Raw genomic sequence first — 14021 nt, 5'->3', positions numbered from 1 at the left:
AACTGAGATGTGATATTTATTGCACTTGATAAAATCTGAGTCTGAATTTATGCAATAAACACTACCCAATTATGAATTTTTGGGGAAAAGTATGCGGATTTTGGTGGTTACTGCTCCAAAATCTCCATGTTCTAGTAAATACTGGACATTCCCCCGATAAACATCAGCAGGTTTGACCTGCCAATAAGTATCACAAACTCAATTGTGATATGTGCGGTAACAGCAGTTGCCGCACAAATCTCAATGAACCAGACCGCTTGTAATGGTCGCCAAAGTATGCAGGGGCGGCTGGTATTATTGGGTTTGAGGGGCGTTGCCCTACCAGTCAATAGGGAGGAGAAGGAACACACCCAGAAGCAGCTCGACGCACGGCTGGGTGATTGCTTTATATGGGTTCTGACTGGTTTATTTTTTAGTCATGGGGTTCAAGTATGCATGTGTCAGGCGAGGTCTTGCTCACCCTCCAGGCACAAGCCAGCCATATCACAGTGGACACGGCTTTTTCTAGTGTCGCTGGAAATGTTGTCCTGCAAGGAGTTAGAGCATCGGCAGCTTGTAAATGGCAAGGCACAGGCCAGGCCAGTACTCCAAAACTGAAGTAGGTAGCAACCAGGTGGAGCTAGCTTGAGTATGTGCTCCACCCATCCTATGTTTTAAATGCTGAAATCAGGGGTTGGAGGAGATATTCAACAGCTGCTTCCAGAAAGCCTCAACTCAAGGAGTGCAATGCAGGTGGATCATGCTCAGCTAGAGACAGCTGTCCCTTCTTGAGTCATTTGTTTGTGCTGGAGCACTCAGATCTGCCTGCTCGGACCTTCTGTGTTTTTTCTGTGGTGAACTTTCGGCCTAGATCTCAGGATTGGTGGGCACCATTGTTGAAAAGTTGCCCTTTCTGCAGGACCACCCCAGATTGTTGCAGTCTTTTACTGGACCCATTTTGTTTTCCAAAATCTTATTAGACTTTTTCATATGGCAACAAAATACAGATTCAGGGCACAGTATAAAGAAATTACAAGGCTTGCAGTTCTTGCCAGAATGTCATTCAAGCTATGTACCAATGCAGCGAGAGAGCAGTTCCATGAATAGTAACCACCAATCACATGTACTTGCATCCACCTGTATTCGACCACACCAACACTTCACACGTGTCAGTCTCACCAACACAACTGTACCTCATTAATTAACCCACATCAACTTCTGCACGTTGCTAGGAACTCCATATTCTTTTCAAATTTGTGGGACACCACAAGCCCTATAGACTAATTCTTCAGACCTTATGCACCAGTCTTTGGATTCCCATTTCACCACAGTCGGTACCAAGGTTCCACCCCAGTATCTGACTGTATCACACCTAACCAACATCAGTGCCACATTACAAAAGTGGAGTGCGTATCTGTCTAAAGTTTGTTTACCTCAGATGCCCAATGGCACCAATTGTCAACAACTTAGGGTACCTTTCAGCACACACTCCTCCAGTAATTCTGGGCCCTAGCGCACCCCCAAATGGTATGCAATCATGTACTAGTCTGTCGTCATCCCCACAGGTTTCAGTTGTCAGCAATCCATCCCATTGAAAACAAAAGACCCAGTCAGTGACTGCCAACACCTGGGCCACCCAGTAATAGAGCCGTAGATTTGGTAGAGCAACACCACCACCCAAGGGCTTCCTAGTCACTGTGGAGAGGGCAATCTTGGAAGGCCCCACATTCCAGTGTAATAATCTACTTACTTCCTCCACTGTGCGAAACAATCTATCAGGGGTCCCAAAGCGGGTATTTTGAAAAATGCAGAGACATTTGGGCAGGTAGATCATTTTATAGAGGCCCACCCGTCCCAACAAAGAGAGGGGCAATTGTCACCAGTGTCCCATATTTCTATCATACTCATTGAGTATCCTATTGAGGTTTTTACTAAAAAGCATGGCCTGGTAGGTGGCAACATAGATCCCCAGGTATGTAAAACCTATGGCCTCCCACTTTACAAGACAGTTTCACTCAACCTTGGGCTGCCAGTCGGTCAGCAGAAATGCCACCAATTTGTTCCAATTGACAACGATCCCCGTGTAGGAACCAAACACTCTCAAATTTTCAGAATCCTCGGTACAGAACAGTCCACCGTCAGCCAGATACAGGAGAACGTCCTCCCATCTGGATCCCATTTTGGGCTGTAGACCAGTGTCCTACCGGGGGGCGGGGTTAGGACACTGGTCTACACCCACATCCACTTTGGCAATTGCCACAGCAAATAAGCAAATAACAGGGGGACAGTGAACAACCCTGCCTCGTTCCCTTGCCAAGTTTAAATTTGGTTGAAAACCGTGCCACTGATCCTGACTTTTTGTAATTGGGTCCCTATAGAACAGTTTAGCCCATGTCAAGAATGGCGGCCAGAACCTATTTTATTCAGGGCTGCCATCAAATAGGGCCACTCTAATCAGTCGAATGCTTTTACTGTGTCTAAGGCCAACAGTGTCCCTGGCTCTTTATGTAATGTATATGTTCTAGGCAGCCAAATAGGCACCTAATATTTTACCTTGTTAGTGGACAAGTTTTTGTAGGTCACAGGATTCTGCCACTGGTTAGCAGGAGTAAAGTGTGCAAAGTGCTTGTGCTTTCCCTTTAAACATGGTCATATAGGCATACACCTAATTGACACATTTAATGTACTTATAAGTCCCTAGTATATGGTACTACATGCACCTATGGCCTGTAAATTAAATGCTACTCGTGTGGTGAAGCGCTCATTGTGCAATCCACTAGAATAGCACTAAAATATGTCTCCAGGCCTGCACTTGCAGTCTGTGTGTGCAGTTCTAAACTGCCACTTTGACCTGGCAACATAAACCGTTCACTAGGCCTAAACCTTACTTTTTAGCAATTCTAAGTAACCCCTAGGACATGTATATTTTAAGTTTTACATTTCCTGGCAGTGCAAAACAAACAAATTCATTTTTCACTATGGCAAGGCTGGCCCTCTCACAGGAAAACACTGATTTACATTATAACAAAATATACTGCTTAACTTCAGTTTGGGAGAAGCTAGAACAATGATTCAAGGACTCATTATAATTGTAATTTAAAATCCAACTTAATGGTTAAGTCAGATATTATGTGACTATTTCAGATATGATACTTTTAGAAAGTTGTCATTTCTGTGCCTAAGCCCGTGTCCGGTGTCACGTAAGTGTTAATGGCTCTCCTGTGGTGTTATGTTTATTACATTCAGACAGTGGACACAAAGATTTGGTGTGGAGAGGAGTTTTTCTTCCTTAGGCAGGATGGTCTGGGGGTGTGTGCCAAGACCATCATTGAGCTTCAAAGGTGCCACTGACAGATGTAGATCACAACTAGGCCTGCGTTCCTTTGTTTTACTAGTCAGCTTGGCCTCAAACCCAATAGGAAGGGGGGTGCCCCAGAACTGGCTTGGAGTGACCACAAGGGAGAGTTTGCTCATTGTCATACCCACACCTCTGGGTGGACATAGTGAGCCCTGCCTCTGGAAGAAGGGCTCTGGCATCTGGATTTAGGGAGAGAAGGGCACTGTGGGATAGCTTACTATAAAACGTCGAATCACCAGTAGCCCTCTCAGAACACTCCTGGGTCTGTGAAGAATCAGAAGGAGGACTGCCCTGCTGTCAGAAGAACCTGAAGGAAAACTGGACCTGCTTGCCTTGAACCCAGGACCCAAGACGTGACTCCACCAGTCAGTTGGTTGACCTCCTGGGACACAACAAACTTCCAGAGGTCTTTCCTGCAACGGCTCAGTTTTAATTGGTCCTGCTCTAGACTCTGCTGCTGGCCTTTGCTGAAGTAAGGCTTATGCCAAAGTTATGTTCCCTCCCTTGTCTGGTGTCAAACTGTACTCTTCCTAGAGTTTCTTGAAACCTGAGACTTAGAAACATTTTGTTCTGGGACAGGGACCAACCTACCAAGCAATCTGAAAAAGGTGCATCGCTGCTGAGCCAAAGCTCCTGCTACGTTCTTCATTGTAGCAGCAAATCGGATCCAGTGGGACTTAGGGGAGAAGACGTCCAGCCACATTGAACCTTCTTCATCTACAACCTTGCCCTGGTGAAAGAATCCAAGCTCCAAAAAAGTGGCTATTTCCGAAGGTAGAAATTTCCACAGGGCAAAGATGCAAAAAGTATTTGGCTGGGGAGGGACCTTCTCTGGGCACGAAATTCAAATTTCGCCCACTCAGAGCTTTCCTGCCAAAAGTCAACTGCTTCACCAAGACTTCGTCCAGCGGCTATCTGATGACATGAAGTGCTCTCTGGCCCTGCTGCCTTGCGCCGCTGAGGATCTTTGACTTCCATTCCAGAGACCAAGGGCCATATTATCAAGAACGGCGATAACAATATCGCCGCTTTAGCGGTAGGAAACCGCTGCTAAAGCGGCGATAATGGGCTTGATAATATGCCCTTGAGAATGCCCATAGAAGCCCAGGTTCTGGTGTGAAGGACATCCAACCTGGGCTTCTATTGGTATTCTCTAGGGCATATTATCAAGCCCTTTATCGCCGCTTTAGCAGCATTTTCCTGCCGTTAAAGCAGCGATAATGTTATCGCCCTTCTTGATAATATGGCCCCAAGTTCGAAATTAAAACTGTTCACTGGGACGAACCTGGTCCCTGTATCCAACCCGCGCTCCATTGTGGTCAGACTTTACTTTTGACTTTGTCCCGGTCAAGCACAACCAGATGATAGAGGTTGGTGCTTAATGCTTTTTAGCGCTTTTTTGGAGCTTAGCAATTGTAAAAATCATAACTCCTGTTCTACTTATTGGACTTTTATTGTTTTGGAGTCATTTTATATATTAAAATATTTTCTATTTTTCTAAATTGCTTTGAGATGTTTTTGTGTTGTGGTTTCACTTTATCACTGTCTGTGTACTGCATACATATTTAGCATATTGTCTCGAAGTTAAGCCTCACTGTTTTTGTGCCAAGTTATAAGAAGTTTAAGTGAAGGTTTGTTTAATGACTTTTGTGGCCCAACAGAACAAGGACCATGATTAGCTTTTGAGGTGGGCTGGCACCCCCTCAACTAATACTCCTATTTCTTACAACCAGGAACAGAAAAATGTAAACAGTGAGGCTGTAGAGGTCACTTGGTTCCTCGGTCTCTCTCCCTAGTACTGATGACTGGAATTTCCGAGACTGCAGATTGGTACAGGATCACCTAAAGAGCCTTCCTCTCTCCATTATGCCATCCTGTGCTGTTGCAGGCCATCCTGCTGACCCTAGGCACCCACTGAACACTGGGAAATTGAACACATCAGAGGGGTGGTCTACTGCTATTAGTAACACCATACTCTGTAAGGGACTGGCACTGCAGCAGCTTGGAGTCCGGCATTTACAGGGTCAATTCTGAGGTCAGAGAACCATGGAAAAGGTGATTCCAGATTCCTCCAGAGTGGCCAGTAGAAAATGAGGGATTAGATGGTCAGGGTCACTGTAAGGTCACTCCAACCTGGAAAAGTACCTCTCCTGTGTGAGGATGTAAATGTGATCTATTCCTGCTGCCAACAATCTAAGATGCCTTTAGAGATACTAATTGGGAATGTGGAAACCTACAGTTAAACAACACAATGTGTGAAAATAAATTATTGCGGGTGCCTGTCCTCAGAATATGCCCATGGTGTTATTTCTTACATTGAGCCCCCTTCAAGGCGCACACATGTTGACAGATGAGGGGATAGAGGCACAGGGAGAGTATGATCTGCCTAAATTCAAACAGTTTGGTAGTTTTGGAGCCAAACAAGGCTAGGCACTAAGGAGGGGTGTAACTTTTATAATTGCTTTAGGACCTACACAGCTTCAAGGGAATAATTATATCTCTTCCGCTACTGGTATTGTATCCAGATAGTTGTAGTCCTATTACCCTCAAATATCAAAAACAACAGCAACCCACCGTTAACCAACACCTTCACAGAGAAAAGTCAAAAGTACTTAAAGAAAAATGAAGGTGAAAAGTGAGTGGGCCCCTCACGTACGCAACACCAGGGAGGCTACCAGCCGGTTCTCGCTAGTATGCCCACGTTTTCTCATCTTAGGTTGCCCACTCACGGAAAGCAAGAGTTAGAGTCCAGTGAAGAGAAAGAGGGAACAGACCAAGAGAGGAAACTTTTTCCTGTTTCCAACAGAGAAAAGAAACCCGTGTATTGCAAAGAACCAGATGTTCAAAGCAATATTTAAAATTGCGTTACAGACTCACTTATAATCACCCTCTTTATTCAAACCGGTGAGCCTACTCAAACTAAAAGCACTCAAAGTTGCTAACCTTTATGAAGAAGGCCAACATGTTTCATTGCCACTTAACTTTGTTCTGGCAAATTCATCAGGGCAAGGGTTTCGATCACCTCACTGGAAATATGCTTTTGTGTTGCGGGAGGGCTGTTAAGAATAAAAAGACGGAAACAGAAACAGAATAGCCAATCTCTGTTCCATTGTCAATTGACACACACCAACCAACTGTGTTTATAGTCACAGAATTTTACACAAAAGTTAATGTTTTTTAAAAAAAATGGGGTATTTACCATGTAGAGGCGGAGGGCATTCATACCTGCCTCCACTATGCCGCTCGGGATTGTATTGAATACCTTAACCCCCGATTTTTATGGCAGCTCTATTGCGAGCTCGTTAAACATCTGTGGAAAAGAAGGCGTCAATCAGGCTACGCATCAAGCAGTATTGCACTGTGTATATTGTGTTACAGCCAATGTGCGCCACAAGTAATTCCTTGCTCTCAAACTCAGAGCACCCACCACTCATTTAAAAAGTACCAGGGCATTTCCAATTTCAAATTATACCCCGGGTAGCTATGCCTAATAGCAGTCCGACATGTCCAACCATAGCACCCACACATATACAAGGTCGACATGTGCTCATTAAAAGATACCAAGGTATTTCTAATTTCCAATTGTACCCCGGGTAGCTATGTCCAACAGCAATCCGCCAGGTCCAAACATAGCCCCCACGCTTGTGCACGATCGATATATGCACATAACATCATTAAAAAGCACTCGCACGCTGACACACTTCTCACCGCAGACGCTATCTGGAAGGGCCGTATCTCATCCCCGCTTCACTCTTCCGGTGTTCAGCGGATGCTAATATTGTCAAGCCAGTGCCACGCCCCTCTGTTACCAGCCCACATCTCATGGAACAAAGCTCGCGCCACATTAGAAACTGTAGTCCTTCCCTGGCGGCCATCTTGGAGTGTCTACGGGGATATCATGTACACCTAGTCTACAGCTACCCCGATAAGTGATAAAAGGCGGCGGAAATGCTGACGAATATGGACCGCGGGGGCTTAGGGTATAGCAAGTACAAGCTAACAACAATTTTAATCCGAAGCGCTTACAAGGTAACCGACCGACAGTATATCTGGAGCCTGATCTAAAAAGACCCATTAGAGCAAGACATTGATGACAACAACGTCTATCATCCACAGTAACTCAGGTTCAAAGGGGGTAATGTGCTAGCTCTTCACAAACGCTATTTGACTCCTCGGTCACCCCAACAAAGTTGCAGCCAATGGGTGACCCACCACAGCGGCCATCTTAAAGTGTATATACCTGCAATGTAAAAAATAATATAGTGAAAAATAGATGTCTCAGAGCATTCTTTTTGACCGTGTGCGTGCACCCTGGAATTCCTGTAATACAACCCACCAAGATATTTACATTGCTTTCAAGGGTTCTATTACCTACTGATCTTATTCCACTCTATACGGTCGTTTAGCCCCACTCGGTCCACTTTCTCTGAAAAAATCCAGCGCGCTTCTTTTGTTGCTAATACTTGTTCAATACAGTCATTACTGGCCACTACCTTTTCCAGAACCACCCATTTTAAGGCCTGTGTGTCATGTTTAAATTCACAAAAATGTTGTACCAGGCGTGTGGTGAGTTTCCCAGCTTTGATCGTACTTAGATGTTCCTGGACCCGAATTTTTATTCTCCTTGTCGTTAGGCCCACGTACTGTAGCCCACACTGACACGTGAGTCTGTAAATGACGTTTGTGGTGTTACAGTTTGAAAATTTATTCAAATACCAAATTTTGCCACTGTTGAGTATTACAGATTTGGTTTTGTCCGTCAGATTACAGACCGAGCAACTGCCACAAGGGTAGTGTCCGGCCGGAATCGAGGAACTCTTTTGTGTTACCTGTAAACGTGAATGTACCGATTTATCTTTTAAGTTGGTAGCACGCTTATACGCAAATCTTGGTTGGGGCATTTTAAAATCAGCGGTGGACAACAATGGCCAATGCCTCCTGATCAATTGTCGTATTTTAGTAGCCAAAGGGTCATACGTCATCACCACTGTCAGGCAGTCATCTGATTCTCTTTGATTCCTTTCTAAAAGAGCCTCCCGAGGTGTATTCAAGGCCCTTTTACGTGCCCTACTGACGATTTTCTTAGGGTAAGCTCTCTGAATTAACCTGCCCGAGAGCTCCTCTGCCTGTTGGGAAAAACTCTCTACAGTGGAACAATTGCGGCGATACCTAAAAAATATGCCCACCGGTAAGTTATCCCGTAGAGCCCTAGGGTGATATGACTGATAATGGAGCAGAGAGTTCCTATCAGACCCTTTTTGGTGGACCGTCGTGAACAGCTTGTCACCCTGCACCTTGATGTCAAGATCTAAGTACACCGCATGATCATTACTCACTGTCCAGGTGAATTTAAGACAGGGGTCAAGATTATTAAGCCAATTCAAGAATTGCAGAAGGATCTCTTCAGTGCCCTCCAAGATGCATATCACATCGTCAATATATCTTTTCCAGAGACAAATATGTCTCTGGAAAGGATTAGATGACTGGTACAGGAAATGTTCCTCGAACTGGCCTACATAAATGCAGGCCAAGCTCAGCGCAAAGGTAGCGCCCAAAGATGTACCAGACACCTGTAGAAATAGCTCATCTTTGTAGCAAAAATAGTTGCGAGTAAGGGCAAGTTCAATGCATTGAAGCACAAACGTCTGGGGTGTTTCATAGAACCAGTCCTGTTCCACCAGGGCCCTCGCTGCTGCCACCAGCGTGGCTTCCTGGGGGATGTTAGTGTACAGGGATTCGATGAACTTAATCACTACAATGGTGGCGGATGCCAGGAGTAAGAATTGGATCACGAGTAAAGAGGCTGAATTTCTTGTGAACACCAAACCCAGAATACCGGCTTTTTATATACTCCCGAAAGTGCATAAAGCCCAAAGGCCACCCCCGGGTCGCCCGATAGTTTCGGGTATGTCTTCCATTCTTGAGCCCCTTTCCCAATTTGCAGACTTTTTTCTACGGGAGTCAGTCCTTAAACAACAATCGTATGTGCAGGACACTACAGATATATTGAATATCTTGAGCACTTTGGAATTTGATGCCACGCAACAATTTTTGCTCACGATCGACATCGAATCCCTGTACACTAACATCCCCCAGGAAGCCACGCTGGTGGCAGCAGCGAGGGCCCTGGGGGAACAGGACTGGTTCTATGATACACCCCAGACGTTTGTGCTTCAATGCATTGAACTTGCCCTTACTCGCAACTATTTTTGCTACAAAGATGAGCTATTTCTACAGGTGTCTGGTACATCTATGGGCGCTACCTTTGCGCCGAGCTTGGCCTGCATTTATGTAGGCCAGTTCGAGGAACATTTCCTGTACCAGTCATCTAATCCTTTCCAGAGACATATTTGTCTCTGGAAAAGATATATTGACGATGTGATATGCATCTGGGAGGGCACTGAAGAGATACTTCTGCAATTCTTGAATTGGCTTAATAATCTTGACCCCTGTCTTAAATTCACCTGGACAGTGAGTAATGATCATGCGGTGTACTTAGATCTTGACATCAAGGTGCAGGGTGACAAGCTGTTTACGACGGTCCACCAAAAAGGGTCTGATAGGAACTCTCTGCTCCATTATCAGTCATATCACCCTAGGGCTCTACGGGATAACTTACCGGTGGGCCAATTTTTTAGGTATCGCCGCAATTGTTCCACTGTAGAGAGTTTTTCCCAACAGGCAGAGGAGCTCTCGGGCAGGTTAATTCAGAGAGCTTACCCTAAGAAAATCGTCAGTAGGGCACGTAAAAGGGCCTTGAATACACCTCGGGAGGCTCTTTTAGGAAGGAATCAAAGAGAATCAGATGACTGCCTGACAGTGGTGATGACGTATGACCCTTTGGCTACTAAAATACGACAATTGATCAGGAGGCATTGGCCATTGTTGTCCACCGCTGATTTTAAAATGCCCCAACCAAGATTTGCGTTTAAGCGTGCTACCAACTTAAAAGATAAATTGGTACATTCACGTTAACAGGTAACACAAAAGAGTTCCTCGATTCCGGCCGGACAATACCCTTGTGGCAGTTGCTCGGTCTGTAATCTGACGGACAAAAACAAATCTGTAATACTCAACAGTGGCAAAATTTGGTATTTGAATACATTTTCAAACTGTAACACCACAAACGTCATTTACAGACTCACGTGTCAGTGTGGGCTACAGTAAGTGGACCTAACTACAAGGAAAATAAAAATTCGGGTCCAGGAACATCTAAGTACGATCAAAGCTGGGAAACTCACCACACGCCTGGTACAACATTTTTGTGAATTTAAACATGACACACAGGCCTTAAAATGGGTGGTCCTGGAAAAGGTAGTAGCCAGTAATGACTGTATTGAACAAGTCTTAGCAACCAAAGAAGCGAGCTGGATTTTTTCAGAGAAAGTGGACCGAGTAGGGCTAAACGACCGTATAGAGTGGAATAAGATCAGTAGGTAATAGAACCCTTGAAAGCAATGTAAATATCTTGGTGGGTTGTATTACAGGAATTCCAGGGTGCACGCAACCGGTCAAAAAGAATGCTCTGAGACATCTATTTTTCACTATATTATTTTTTACATTGCAGGTATATACACTTTAAGATGGCCGCTGTGGTGGGTCACCCATTGGCTGCAACTTTGTTGGGGTGACCGAGGAGTCAAATAGCGTTTGTGAAGAGCTAGCACATTACCCCCTTTGAACCTGAGTTACTGCGGATGATAGACGTTGTTGTCACCAATGTCTTGCTCTAATGGGTCTTTTTAGATCAGGCTCCAGATATACTGTCGGTCGGTTACCTTGTAAGCGCTTCGGATTAAAATTGTTGTTAGCTTGTACTTGCTATACCTTAAGCCCCCGCGGTCCATATTCGTCAGCATTTCCGCCGCCTTTTATCACTTATCGGGGTAGCTGTAGACTAGGTGTACATGATATCCCCGTAGACACTCCAAGATGGCCGCCAGGGAAGGACTACAGTTTCTAATGTGGCGCGAGCTTTGTTCCATGAGATGTGGGCTGGTAACAGAGGGGCGTGGCACTGGCTTGACAATATTAGCGTCCGCTGAACACCGGAAGAGTGAAGCAGGGATGAGATACGGCCCTTCCAGATAGCGGCTGCGGTGAGAAGTGTGTCAGCGTGCGAGTGCTTTTTAATGATGTTATGTGCATATATCGATCGTGCACAAGCGTGGGGGCTATGTTTGGACATGGCGGATTGCTGTTGGGCATAGCTACCCGGGGTACAATTGGAAATTAGAAATACCTTGGTATCTTTTAATGAGCACATGTCGACCTTGTATATGTGTGGGTGCTATAGTTGGACATGTCGGACTGCTATTAGGCATAGCTACCCGGGGTATAATTTGAAATTAGAAATACCCTGGTACTTTTTAAATGAGAGGTGGGTGCCCTGAGTTTGAGAGCAAGGAATTACTTGTGGCGCACATTGGCTGTAACACAATATACACAGTGCAATACTGCTTGATGCGTAGCCTGATTGACGCCTTCTTTTCCACAGGTGTTTAACGAGCTAGCAATAGTGCTGCCATAAAAATCGGGGGTAAAGGTATTCAATACAACCCCGAGCGGCATAGTGGAGGCAGGTACGAATGCCCTCCGCCTCTACATGGTAAATACCCCATTTTCTTGAAAAAACATTAACTTTTGTGTAAAATTCTGTGACTATAAACACAGTTGGTTGGTGTGTGTCAATTGACAATGGAACAGAGATTGGCTATTCTGTTTCTGTCTTTTTATTCTTAACAGCCCTCCCGCAACACAAAAGCATATTTCCAGTGAGGTGATCGAAACCCTTGCCCTGATGAATTTGCCAGAACAAAGTTAAGTGGCAATGAAACATGTTGGCCTTCTTCATAAAGGTTAGCAACTTTGAGTGCTTTTAGTTTGAGTAGGCTCACCGGTTTGAATAAAGATGGTGATTATAAGTGAGTCTGTAACGCAATTTTAAATATTGCTTTGAACATCTGGTTCTTTGCAATACACGGGTTTCTTTTCTCTGTTGGAAACAGGAAAAAGTTTCCTCTCTTGGTCTGTTCCCTCTTTCTCTTCACTGGACTCTAACTCTTGCTTTCCATGAGTGGGCAACCGATGATGAGAAAACGTGGACATACTAGCGAGAACCGGCTGGTAGCCTCCCTGGTGTTGCGTACGTGAGGGGCCCACTCACTTTTCACCTTCATTTTTCTTTAAGTACTTTTGACTTTTCTCTGTGAAGGTGTTGGTTAACGGTGGGTTGCTGTTGTTTTTGATATTTGAGGGTAATAGGACTACAACTATCTGGATACAATACCAGTAGCAGAAGAGATATAATTATTCCCTTGAAGCTGTGTAGGTCCTAAAGCAATTATAAAAGTTACACCCGTCCTTAGTGCCTAGCCTTGTTTGGTTTATTGATCATTGAGTGGAGGGCGGCTTGGCACATACCCTCTGTAGCTCCTGATTGTAATGTGGTAGTTTTGGAGACCTGAGATAGCAATTCACTACTTTCTGTTCCAAAGTGTATTACTTTACTACCACCATACTTCACTTTGGTACATAGACCATGGGAGTGGGCCATGTCTACTGAGCCCCGCAAGCTAATATCTTGTCTGGGTTTTTTTTTTTTTTTTTACTACTAACTTACTAACAACTTTTAGGTTGATTGCAAATCCTCCCAACGTTGGTCAAAAAAATTAATACAGGGGAATAAGTTCTAAATGGGATTACCCAACTGCACACAATATAGCCAAATGGGAAGGCTGGGATTAAAAACCATGTCTCCTGGTTCTACAGTTTCCAACTAGATCACTAGGCCACAACCATAGTGTCATTGATTTTGAAGGAGAAAACAAGGGATTCTTTTCCCAGTTAAATATCACTGTAATGTGGACCATGCCCAGAGTTATAATCCAGTGTTTATTTTCAGTATACTTGAGAACAGTAGTAAAGCCAAGATTAGATGTCCAGTCTAGTGGTGGTCTGCCCACTCCAGTAATCTGCCCAGCATAGTATGGTTCATGCATCTGTATTTTATAGCACTCATTACGTGTTTTTTTTTGTAAGCCACATTCCAATATTTTCAAATAATTGGGAAAAAAGAAGTAGTTGCTTGTAAGACCTTTCTTTGGGTCCTAGGGAATCAGGTAGTTTCTGGGCAGTATCCGTGGTGACAATTGTTGTCAACAGTTGGTGTTTCAGGTTTTAAGAATATTTCATTCCATTTGGATGAATGAGTTATTCATTTTGTAAACGTGTCTCCCCAAAGGTGCTAATAGTGAGCGGTTAAAGTTTACTCCAATAGAAGGTAAAAGAGTTGACACTGAGTTGTTGGAGTAATCAGACTTGGTGAGCTCAATTTCCGGCTGAGGCATATCTTTTAAAAGAGCCTGTAATAGAGCAAGTGGGAATGAAGCCCCAAAATTGAACTCTATTGCTTATAATCCCACCTGCTGCCCAACAAACATCTTCTGATGTGGATGTGCATGCAAAGTCTCTCTACACATGCATAGTTTTCTGCCAAGAACACAAAATTACCCACAATAGGGCTACCAGGAGCTATTCGGTTGTAGGTAATACAAGGACCTAGGCGTATTTGTTGAAAGGGTGTTCAATCTTAAATGTTGAAATCTGACTGGCCATCCTTTCAAGCAATCGGAGTTTAGTCCCATGGTAGGACCCATAGCTGCTGGCAGGTCAATCGGCATAG

This window comes from Triturus cristatus, chromosome 2_1 (assembly GCF_964204655.1).
Source record: "Triturus cristatus chromosome 2_1, aTriCri1.1, whole genome shotgun sequence".
In the NCBI taxonomy this organism is placed as follows: Eukaryota; Metazoa; Chordata; class Amphibia; order Caudata; family Salamandridae; genus Triturus; species Triturus cristatus.
This window is presented reverse-complemented; position numbering follows the sequence as displayed.